At 40.8% G+C, this 12,340-nt stretch overlaps 1 protein-coding gene across 1 annotated transcript in view; it reads right to left on the bottom strand.

Annotated features, from left to right (window-relative positions):
* THSD7B (thrombospondin type 1 domain containing 7B) overlaps nucleotides 1-12,340 on the bottom strand; it is a 276,547-nt gene that overhangs the window by 172,668 nt on the left and 91,539 nt on the right. The window lies entirely within an intron of this gene.

Below are 12,340 nucleotides of genomic sequence, written 5' to 3'. Positions count from 1 at the left end.
TCTCCTCTCCCCACACCCCAAATCCTCCTGCAGACTGAGATGGAGGGAAGCCCCTAGCCCCACACACCGCCAGTTGTTACAGATACTCACGACCAGGTCTCAGTCTCCTGTCTGCAGAATCAGGTTCAGTCTATTTCTTTTAATATTATCTGATGAAAATAAATTCCTAGATACTACCTCATACAGAACTTAATTGGCTTATTTTGAAACATTTTTTTCTTTCGTGAGTTATATCATATGAGTTGGATTCCAGCCCACTAAACCTCACATAAAGAATGCAATAAAATACAGCTAGTCATTTCTTTACCCTAATGATCTTCTGTTTAATTTAAAGCCTTTATACTGTTTTGACTATTTCTCTTGGGAAAAAAAACTTCTTGGCTAAAATAATTTTGAACTGAGAATTGGGCAATTTTCTGTCTATTAAGAATTTGAAAACTATCAAATGCATTAAAAATTGTTTTCTGGCTTGTTTTAGCCTGGCGTCCTAAGGAAATAAGGATACACCGCCGTGCTGTTTATCCATCTGCTGAACAGCAGAAAATTTTGAAACTGTTTATTAATGTAAATGAAATTTGACAGAGGGGTTGGTCCCTTAAAGATTCAAATGCCTACTTGAACTACCAGCTGAGTGTTGGAGAAAGTCACAAACCATTGCCACCACTGAGGGAAAGTTATCCCTCTGACATGTTTGCTGGCTGGGCACGGGCTAGTCAAACACTGGTGCCCAGAAGAGGACAAATGCTACAAGTATGCAGAACATGAAGCTTTCCCCATTCACTTTTTTTTTTTTTTAAAGTATTTTGTGAACTTCTCTGCAAACAGTCAGCTGTCTCTTCAATATGACGAGTTCAGAAGGGCTGCTTAAATGAAAAGCTCACACCTCCACAACCCGTGCTGGGCTTTCTTGCAATTTTAGCTACAGGATCCTTCAGAAAAGTTGAGCGAATGGTGTCACATACATATGCTGTAATATCTGGTTAAAGACAAATGGCTTAAGGATGGTATTAACGCAAAAAGCTTTGAATTCGTGTATCTCAAGGGGATATTATCGGTAGGAAACTAAAGCCCAAGGAAGTTTTGAGGTCACAACTGTGTAAAGAGGCTCTAAAAGCACTGTGTCAAAACCAGGTGAAAATACCACTGATGTGAATGCTATGAATAGCCACTGGTTATTTTCAGAGAGCCCCTTATATGTATCAAAACTGACAAGAGTGGGACTAAAGCATAAAATGCCTTAGAGACTCTGCTTGGGATGAGGAGGATAAAAAGATGTCGTAAAGCATTCCCACTTCTCATATTCCTCAAGATTGTGTGCCCAGTGCTGTGTGCTTGAGAGACTTAACACAAACGTTACCAAATCATATACAGGGAGCGAGGAAAATATCTAGGTATGTTAAACACTTCCTTCACTAGTAGAAAAGCAGTGAAGTCCTTAACCACTTTTGGAACCCATTTAATCCCAAAAAACAGAACGCTTATGGATGAGATTAACCCTCACTGTCACATCCTCCATCTGCTCCTCCTGGTAACTTCAGCCACCTTTGGGTCGCAGATCCAGAATCCTATCCTTAATAACACTTTTCAAGTCGATCCTTCTAGCTTCCCTCCTCTTCTATCCATGTAAGTTAATTTACAACTTGTCATCTACCTACCTTTCAAATACAGTTCAAGAAGGATCCTATTTTGCTCACATCTCCCCTTTGTTGAATCAGTGTTCCCTACGAAATACAATAACTATCTAAAAAGAATATGAACTCAACATGTATGTGAAGTTATGCTTAGTTTAAAGAAAACAGCCAAATAGGTATTTTATGCTGCATGCTCCATTTCACTGAGGAAACAGGAACTGCTATTGGCACTTATAGGTATTTTTCTCGTTTCTCACTGAAACAACCTGGGATATTTGTCTACAATATATTGTGAGGGGCAAAACCAAATAAATCTATTTTAAGATTGCTTTTCCAGACTTAAAAAATAAATACTTTCACAGTTATAAAATACAATACAGGAACCTTATTTCAGTCTCATAATTGAAAGATTAGAAAGCATCAAACTCAATAAAGATTCCCTAGTCATTAAAAAACAGTTTATAAATAAATAGTTTAAAAGTATACATTTGCACTAGCCTAGTATACAAATATTCATCCTTCTATACAGTTTCTTCAAACCTCTTGGACCAATGTAACAGACCTACAGGTCACACACACACGCCATGCTCTTTAGGTAACCTTTATCACAAACTCGGATCAACTGATGCCAAACTTATTCCATAACATTTAAAACATAAAGGGCAATAGAGATCTTGCCATAATAAGTGATATTTGTATTTTTCTTAATGTTATAATTCCCATTTCTGAAAGGGCTACCTTGAACCTTCATTCCAAGTCTACAGGTGTTTGAAGCTCAGGTTCATTTAAAAAAAAAATCAGCACCTGCTGCTCCCTCTCACTAGTGCAAGTGGGAGCTGGATCTTTGAAAATCCATCTCCTCTCTGCTGAAACAGCCATAGGGAAGAAATGGCCTTTGCCCTCACCATTTTAACACTGCTCTGAAGTCTTGAAAAACATCTTTTGGAGACATTAGGTATCAAAAAGGAGCACTAGATACTGAAAAGAATCGTGGTTTTGCATAGAAATTCATTTGAGGGCATTCTGCACCGACCACAAGCTCACACTTAGCTCAGCTGGCACAGAAAAAAATATTTTCACAGGTAGCTGTAATACCTTATATTGACAAGCATAGGGAGGATGAAAGCTGGCTATATCCCTAATCAACTCCACTGGTATCTCTGTCTTCCACCTACACAGAGCTAACATCGCCACTGGATACCGATTATAGCTGCCTTCTGGATGACTGACACAAATCACACCACCAGCATTTGAAAAAGCGCAGCCACAGTTCAGCTGGAAATCATGCAACATATTTGTATTCAAAGATAAAGAAAATTAATCAAAGTATGTTTGAGTTTATCCTCTAGATTCAAACCAACAACCTTCCAGCTTTCCAGCATTAGACATTTCAGCCTGTATTTTAGCACAATATGCCTGACTTTAAGACACAGACATTTACACAAATGTAGCTACTACAAGAATTGCTTATAGACTTCTGAGTTTCTATCTTCCTTGGCTTGTGGGCCATATGTTTGCTATGATCTTGAATGAAGTAAAACTGTTTAAGAGTGACTAAGCAAAGAAAGCTCTTGCTTTTCAGCAACTTACCCTAAAATTAACCTGAAGCCGATCTTCTGTTTCTTTTGCAGACATCAATTTTAGTAGAGGATGCAAAGACAGTAAATTCACTTGAATTCGTGATGGTGTCTGTCCTCAGATTGCCAGTGCACCAGTCCTAGAGCAGGTCACAATCTGCATTTTGTCTTTTTAAATGTCTCCAGCAGGAGACATCAAATATTTGGCATGGTACCAGCTGCTGTGAGGTAAGGCTTGATAGAGGTAACTACATCCACTCCACCTGGCTCATAAACAGCCAGCCTGCTCAAAGAGCACATCAATCTTTATGACTACAAAAAAATGGGTCTCAAATCTATTGAACAAACCACACACCATTCTTCAGGATTCCTGAAACACTCATAATACTCATCAGCCTTGCTACTACATATGCTCCTTCCACCACAGCTGCAAAATGAGAAGTATGAATCCTATCTAATTGCTAGAAGGCTCTGCACGTTGCCTTTTATGATTTGTGTTTCTAACAAGTCAGGAAACCATACCGGTTTGGGATCAACAGCTCCAATGATGGAGTATGGTGGGGTACACTCACGAACTAAGAGGAGGAATGAGCAATGTGGTGCAGAAGGCTGAGCCCCACGACAGTAATTGAACCTGCAGGCTTAGAAGAGCTGGTACCTGTTTAATTTTATTGATTGCATGTGCAAGTGTGTTGAGCAACTGTATGATTTTACCGTTCCCTACAAAGTAATTCCAAATCTTACAGCTGTAAAGTTGTCTCACCTCCAGTTTGCATTGACATGAATAGTCCATAATGTATATGTATTAATCACAGCCTCCTCAGGCAAAACTCCCATTGCGAGTTCTGTCCCGCTAATGCTGACAGCATACAAATTTGACCACATCAGTATATAAGTCTGTCTTCTTGAACTTCAATGATTTAAGAAGCCGAGATGAAACAGTTCCTAATCCATCGACCAAGCTATTTAACTTTTAGCTATACATCGTTCTCTCATTCACTGTGTATCGCTAGAAGCGCACTCTCCACCCACCCCTCTCAGTAAGTCAAAGCCCTCACGGGTATGCTCCGTGTACAGGCAGATCTGGGAAAAAGCATCACTGAAGAAAAACTGACTTTTGTTACTCCATGTATTAAGGTCAGACTAAAGACAGGTACAATGCCATGTTAACTTGAAAACAAGTATTTTAATTTTACAAACAAAACTGCTTCTTTTAGTTTCCAAAAGTTTCAGTTTCTAAAATAAAGAATGATCACAATTAAGCTTATGCTACTTTTACAGGAGAAACAAAATCTAGATGTACCATTAGACATGGTGTTGTGTCACTGGACACAATGCATCAATGGAGATTTAAGATCTTATTCTGGTATGTCAGAAAACTTATTTAAAATTTACTTTCAATAAATTGAATACAGTAAATCTTTTCTCTGAGAAATTAAACAGACTCTGCAAATTCATTCTATATCATTAATTCATTACAAGATGAAAAATCAAGAATTTTCCCCAGGTAAGAACTGGGCTTTGCTGAGATTTATGTTAAAACAGAACTTCTCAGAAAGCTGCTACCTTCGTGCCCTCAACCAGGAATAAAACCAGACATCACCTCTACTTGCAGCCCCTTCCTTCTGGAGGATTCAAGCACAGCTGTTGGGGATGCTCCTGCCTCTCGTGATGCTGCGCACCGAGCGGAGCACACATCGCAAGCTGCCTCTGCAGACAACCGTTCTTAGGGACCACAGGACACGCTGTGATTGAACTGGAAGTACAGACAGGTAACTGAGCACACCATTATTAATATTCTACCCTCAAACAGTCTTCAACTTCCGTAAGTGCAGAGCTTCACTGTCAAGCTCTGGCAGAACATAATATTGGATCTTAAAATAATACTGCTTTGATTACCTTACTTCCCTTTACTCTTTGCTTGAATTCCAACAGGATTTCAGTGTCTGCTCTGTCAATATAGCCGTGTGAAGAATGGATTTCTGTTGGGCACTGAACCCAAAAAAAAAAAAAAAAAAAAAAAGAAAAGGAAAAGGAAGAAAAAACTCTGTAACTCTGTTTTAAGTAGACTGAAAAGAGAGACTGGTGGAGAAAATAAGTAATTAGGAAAAAAGTAGTATTTTGCTTTTATATTAACAATCTCTTCTAAAAACATTTTGATTTTTAATTTTGTTTAAGACCTGGCCTAGTTCATTTACAAAAAAAGCAAACATTAATCATATAATCTAAAAAATGCAGAAAGAAAACATTTTTACTCTGAAATATTGTTCTCCAGTTTTACCAATAAAACTGTCAGATGGAACAGAAATTTGGGAATAGATGTATTTCAACCCAAACATTTACTTTTTCAGCGAACTTATTAACACTTAAAACCAAAAACCCTCTTGTTTTCTTGGCAAGTGCCACATTCTAGACACCAACTGCCTAGAACCAAAGAGATTGCACAGAAAAATAAAACAAAACTGTTGTGCTGAAATGACTCTTACTAATACTGCCAGAACAGCAGTAGTAGTATAAAGGTTTTCTGCTCTACAGCAAAAGAAGCAACAGGCCTAAAAGTTTGGTGAACGCTCTTATTTTGTGGGTTTCTTCTATTCACCACACCCTGCAAATATGCCCTGTGTTTTTTTTTTAATGTTAGTACCAGGAAAAAAAGGAAAAAAGGAAAAAGAAAAACATAGGTTTAATCATCTGGCATAACACTGCTGAAACAAGGATGATTGATTTTTTACTCCACAACGATTTATGTTCCTAACTGCTCTTTGCTGCCGCTCGCGCAGTCCCATGTCTGGCAGCGCTGAGGCTCAATGAGCCCGGGCTCAGGCGATGGGTGCTGCCCCCCGGCTCGGATAACTCTTGCAGCTTGAACCCAGCAGCTTATTCCACTGAGAATACTTGAAGAAAACATCTTGCCACCATAACGGCTATGACAGTAGGATTGCAGCATGTTTTATTTCTAAGCTACCATCTTGGCAGATTGTCTGTAGCAGGGTGGTTTGCCCCTTACAGCCGGGAGTCCCGGGACCTGCCAGATATTATTCATTTATCAGATATGGCTGGGAAGGGTGCACAGAAACCTCCAAGGTGCCTGGCAGCACCTAGGTGAGGCAGAAGCTGCTGAAGAAGGTGGCTTTGTGACAGGTCCCAGGAACAGTCATTTGGGTGCTACAGGAGAAGAGAGACAGCAATGTTCTTCTGGGCACCTCTGGACTTTGCTCCTCTGGGTTCGGCACCTGCACCTCCCTATCACTGCATGAACTGTGCATGAATAAGGAACCGATAGATTACTCGGCACTGTTATAAATACCATCCTCAAAAAGGAAAACAACCCTACAATTTTAACTCCCACAAAACAAAGAAACCCTGATACCCAAGCTGACAGTATAGAAAGGTAAATACTCAGCAGCTTTTGAGCTGTGATTAGATTTGTTAACTAGTAGAGTAAAACAGCCTGAATCCAGCAAAATCACATGACCTTTGCATTAAACCTTATGCTGATCTGATAATTTCTGATTAAAACAATGAAGCCTCTGGGTACAAATTATTTCATATTTTTTATTATTTAGGCACTACGCTGTTTACTATCACAGAAATCATCTTTGTTACTAATAGTTCTTCTGGTAGGAATCAGAACAAGCAGAAGCTAATAAATGATAACATGGGAATTACAACAAAATGGACTGAGGACTTGCAGGTATGATTCTGAATAATAACATTCTACAATCTATTCAAGAGCACTGCTAACAGGTGAGGTTTAGTTTACAGTATTGTCAGAAACATTTATAAAATGCTTGAAAAATTAATTGTTACTTTTATGAGTCATACTTGTTATTTCATTAAGTTATTGTTGTACCTCCTTTTACATATGTTCTCAGTGCAACCAGGTTGTACTCCTCATCATAATCACTGCTCTGTTCACAAGCTACAGGAGTATAAGGTGCATGTCTAAAAACCACAGTTTGGTTCAACATTTGTCTTGTTTCAATCTATTTTCTTATTATTAATACAACCTAAAATAGATATGGAAAATAACAATAAAAAGGGTTCCCAAATTCCTCCATCAGACTGAACCCAACAACATTTATATATTAAACCCAGTTGTATTTCTTAGAATCTAAATCAAAAGACTGGGAAACTACCTATGAAGGCACACCAACTCCTGTCTGGATTGAACTTTTACCTGCTGACCCTGAGCCAAGTCCTGCTGTCTGATGTTATCTGCAGTTTTCTGCACACTACTACAGCACTGAACTCCCTTTGTCTCACCACACTCAAAGTGCTTGTACCTATCACAAAGACATAAGAAGCAGAGCACACAAAAGATGATTTTGGTCATTGTCTTCAAAAAAATGAAACGCAATACATTTTGGCTACTGTCCAATTGCATTTTAAAATGAGAAAGTTTTGATCGTGTTCATGGGTTTGTACCTACTGAACAGCAACATTTAAGGAGAGCAAGTGAACTGGAAAGTTTTCAGAGAGTTATTTTCATCTGGTCAATGCACAGTAATGTTTGTCGGTTCTAATCAAGACTGCCCAAATTCAAATGTCAAATACTTGCAACTATCTGATCAAGAATACATTACAAGCAGGAGATTATTCAATTCCTTGTTGAGAGGGGCTACAGGGGTGGCTCCTGTCAGAAGCTGCTAGAAGCTTCCCCGGCTCCAACCCGACTCGCCTCTGGCCAAGGCCGAGTCCATCAGCAATGGCGGTAGTGCCCCTGTGACAGCATATTTAAGAAGGGGAAAAGACTGCTTGAGGGAGACAGAGAAAGAGAGGAGGAAGAAGAAGAGGAGGAGCTACAGTGAAGAGAGGAGTGGGATGTGAGAGAAACAACCATGCACACACCGAGATCAGTGGAGAAGGAGAGGGAGGAGGTGCACTGGAGCAGATTCCTCTGCAGCCCATGGAGGTTAACGGTGGAGCAGAGATTCCCCTGCAGCCCGTGGAGGACCCCACGCTGGAGCAGGTGGCTGGGCCCGGAGAAGGCCGTGACTCTGTGGGAAAGCCCACACTGGAGCAGTTCGTGAAGGACTGCAGCGGGTGCAAAGGACTTGCATTGGAGAAGCTCGTGGAGGGCTGACCCCCGTGGGAGGGACCCCACGCTGGAGCAGGGGCAGAGTGTGAGGAGCCCTCCCCCTGAGGAGGAAGGAGCGGCAGAGACAACGTGGGATGAACTGACCGCAGCTCCCATTCCCACCCCACTGCGCCGCTGCGGGGGGAGGAGGTAGAGGAATCGGGAGCAAAGCTGAGCCCGGGAAGAAGGGAGGGCTGGGGGGAAGGTGTGTTTTTAAGATATGGTTCTATTTCTCATTTTCCTACTCTGATTTGATTGGTAAAAACTTAAATTGGTTTACTTTTCCCCCAAAATCGAGTCTGTTTTGCCTGTGACCATAATTGCTGAGTGATCCCTCCCTGTCCTTGTCGCGACCCACGAGCCTTTTCATCGTTTTTTCTCCTCCCCATCCCGCCAGGGGGGAGGAGTGAGCGAGCAGCTGCAGGGTGCTTTGTTGCCGGCTGGGCCTAAACCACGACAACAACCTAAAACAACAACTCTGAGAAAAATCACAAATAATTCTTAGGTTGTCTGTGAATATAAAAAAAGAGTTTTCAAATAAATTCTTTGATCTGAATTATAGATCCATGTACCCAATGATACACTTATACAATCCAATTTTTAGTATCATCATCCATTTTCCTGTGCTATTCTTTTGGCTTCACAGACTTCCCCAAAAGTACCCGTTGTCCTTCATCAGCTAAATAAAAAACACTTTGCTGAAAAATTTTTTTTGGAAGCAGCATGCAATATAGGTCTTTTCCCATTCTATGCATTACTTCATTGCATTTCTACACATTATTTAATTTCATTTGATTTATTACACTACTGTCTTTTGATGCTACAGAAGAGGCGCACTCAAGGGATACAGACCAGACACGAAGAGTTTCTCACAAGCATCATATGCATGTTCAATAACTTATTAACAGAGATTAAAGACACTACTAGGTGGGAGCAGACAGATACCTAACAATGACAAAGTAATGGGATGATTACAGTCTTCTCATTCCTCCTCATCTATGCTAACTGCTGCAAATCACAAACTACAGACTCCAGCTACTCCATGAAAAAATGCTGTACATAGTATGTGCCCTATGGAGGCCCCTTCATTATGGACCCCCTACATTAACCTATTTAAGAAACAAAAAGTCATTTCTGTACCTCTAGACCGAGTGGAAGTAAGAGTGCTACATCACTGAAATTCATACAAGCCCTTACAAAGAGATATTGCTTTGACAGGGAAGTCTTCAAAGAAACCCTGCAAACCAGAGTTAGACCCCTGTGTGTGACTCGCTCCTGAGTTGTTCAAGCTCCAGCTCAGGCCAGCAGCAGTTTGTTACCTGGGTCAGTACCACAAAATCTTCTCACCAGAAAGGATGGCTTTTTGAAATGGAAAGAAAGGACACTACAAGGGGCTCCGAAGGTGAGGTTTCAGCCGGTGAAAGAGGTTAGTTAGCCACTGCTCCCTGCTCACCTCCCAAACAGGTTCCTTCCAACCCTCTCTCATGGCAAGGGCTGGCACCATGAGCATGCAAGAGACGTGGCATGGGAGAAGGACACTGGGGTGACCAGAAGTGGGCGAGAAAAGGGCTAATGTCTTGTTAACTTCACTCACTGTCTATCAACATATATCAGAGACAAAGATGCACCTCCAAGCTCAACCTTGCTGGAGGGAAGTTTAGGCCAACAGGATCCCACAGGCTCTGCCGGCAGCAGCGAGGTCCTCTGCCATGGGAGAGAGGACTGAAGAACATGGTCAGTTCCCTTCTGCTGCAGTCAATGTAATTAAAGCTCATTTTTGGCAAGGGAAAAAACAGTCTCCTCATGAAAAAGACCTCAGGTCTCTGAGCTGTGGAGAGCAGTATGCAACGGCCCAGCATTATACAGCAGAGTACGGGCTAGTGAAGGACACTGGTTCAGCCACACTGTGGCTGGAGGGAGAGAAGATGGGCAAGGGTGAGAAGCCATGATGCCAAGCTCTTCTGCAGTATGGCTGACACAAACAGGACTGACAGATCAGCTACTTCTAACTTCTAAAGAGAAGTGAACTAACACACTGCAGCAAGAAGAGGAGAGCATCATGCCAAAAAGTCTGGCATCTATATGAAAATGAAGATGTCTTGCAGGCAGGGATACACAGAAGACCCAAAGTACCCTAATCAACATACTCCAGGCCCAAATGAACTGTTGTTAAGAAGACGATACACTGGATTTTGTCATTTAACGGGGTCCAAAAAAATGGGGTTTTTTTTATCCCTTTAGGCATTCAGTGGGAATGCTGAGCAGCAATGCCAGGCACAGATGACAGAATGACTGGATAAAAGACTGGATTTTAGGATATGGAGCTGAAGTCTACAAAAGATGCTTAAGTAAATGAAAATACCAGCACATAACGCAGCTACCTTAAACGCTTTCAGCAGAGCAGTTACTTGCACAGAATATTGAACTGTATAATGCTATGCATTAGCATGCCTTACGCTATTTTACCTGTAATTGATATGTCTCAGTTTCACATGACTCCCTACTGGCTTCCCACTACCAACTGACCAACTATTCCAGGCAAAACACTTCATGCAACTCTGCCGCTTACTCCAGCTTTTATCCAAGAAAATACACCACTTATTGCAATGGGAATCTAGTTAAGAGAACATTACAGAAGGAAAAAACGTTATAAACAAAGCAACTAGTATTACTGGATTGACAGAAGAAGAAACAAATTGACTTATTTTTTCAACTTCGACTTTAAAGACTCTGCCAGTCCTATCCTACTGGATCAAAAACTCAGAAAAGTTTAAAACTAGTATTAACCAGTGCTTCTCATCTGCCTAGTGATCTGGATATTTCCTTGTGAAACCTTCTCAATTAGAACTGGACAATGATCACATCTAGTGACAATGTTTGCCTCGGGGTGGCAGGGTGGGAAGAACGTCCCAACTTCTTTTTTCTTGGTAACTAGAACATGCACATAGTAATTGAAGTGGAAAAGGGTGCTGAGAGACTTCCAATATCTTGTTGAACAATTAAGTGAAGAAGAGACACTTCAAAGGCATGGCTTCTTAAGGGTAATAGCTGCGGAGAACAGTTTGATCAGAGATCAATGAACATCTGCCATGTTACATGCTTTACTTCCGAGTTGCAAGTTGGAGCATAAAAATGGATGTTGGCACAGTTTGAACAGTGTGAAGTACATGGTGCTCCTTAGCAATACAAGACTCCATCTGCACACATCACTGCAGGACCGGACCTACAGTTATGATCACACATCAGAAGAAACCACTCAGACCAAATTCAGAGACAGCTCTCTGCTCTCCAGTATATTCTAGCTATGTTGTTTTATAACAGTTGAAGGTTTTTCTTTTTGCCCCATTTTCACAAACTTACAAGAAAATCACATATATTTTTAATGTATTTCAGGAGGATCTGTGCTCTTCAGACAAAGCAGCCATCATTTCATTCTGTCAGAGTCTAATGCCTCGTAAATGACACACTATTTTTAACCACTTGCCAATTAACCCCTCTTGTTATCGACTTGAAATTGTTTCCTGTGATCGGTCTGAGCACCATGTAAAAGAAGGATTCTCCATTTCAGATATAATATCAGGCTCTAAGGTTCCACAATTTTGCCACTTTTGAGATGATAGCACAGTCTCATTGTGACTAAGGACTGCAAAATCGTGCTCCATGTAATTGAATCTAAAGATCTGACAACACTGACCTTATCAAGAAATGAAACTTTTGGCTGAGGTTCAAACCATGCACAAGAAATAAGCTCTTGCTGGTTGTTTGTAAACGTCATATAAAAATGTACTTATTCATTATTAACAACTTGTAAACTGAACACACTGCAGGTCTCAAACTGCTGCCAAGTAAAGTATTACTTAGTACAATCATTTCATCTACCTCTAATTCTTGTATTAATTTTGGCAGCACAACCGAGAAACCCTTCTCATGACTGTAAGAGGGTTATCATAATGAGATAAACATTCAGACCACACACTAAAATCTGAGGATAAGAGAAATGCTAGGGGTGGATTAATTTTGTGAATGCCCATCGTGCTGCTGGCCTCAGTGAC

This window comes from Gymnogyps californianus, chromosome 7 (assembly GCF_018139145.2).
Source record: "Gymnogyps californianus isolate 813 chromosome 7, ASM1813914v2, whole genome shotgun sequence".
Taxonomy (NCBI): domain Eukaryota; kingdom Metazoa; phylum Chordata; class Aves; order Accipitriformes; family Cathartidae; genus Gymnogyps; species Gymnogyps californianus.
This window is presented reverse-complemented; position numbering and strand designations above follow the sequence as displayed.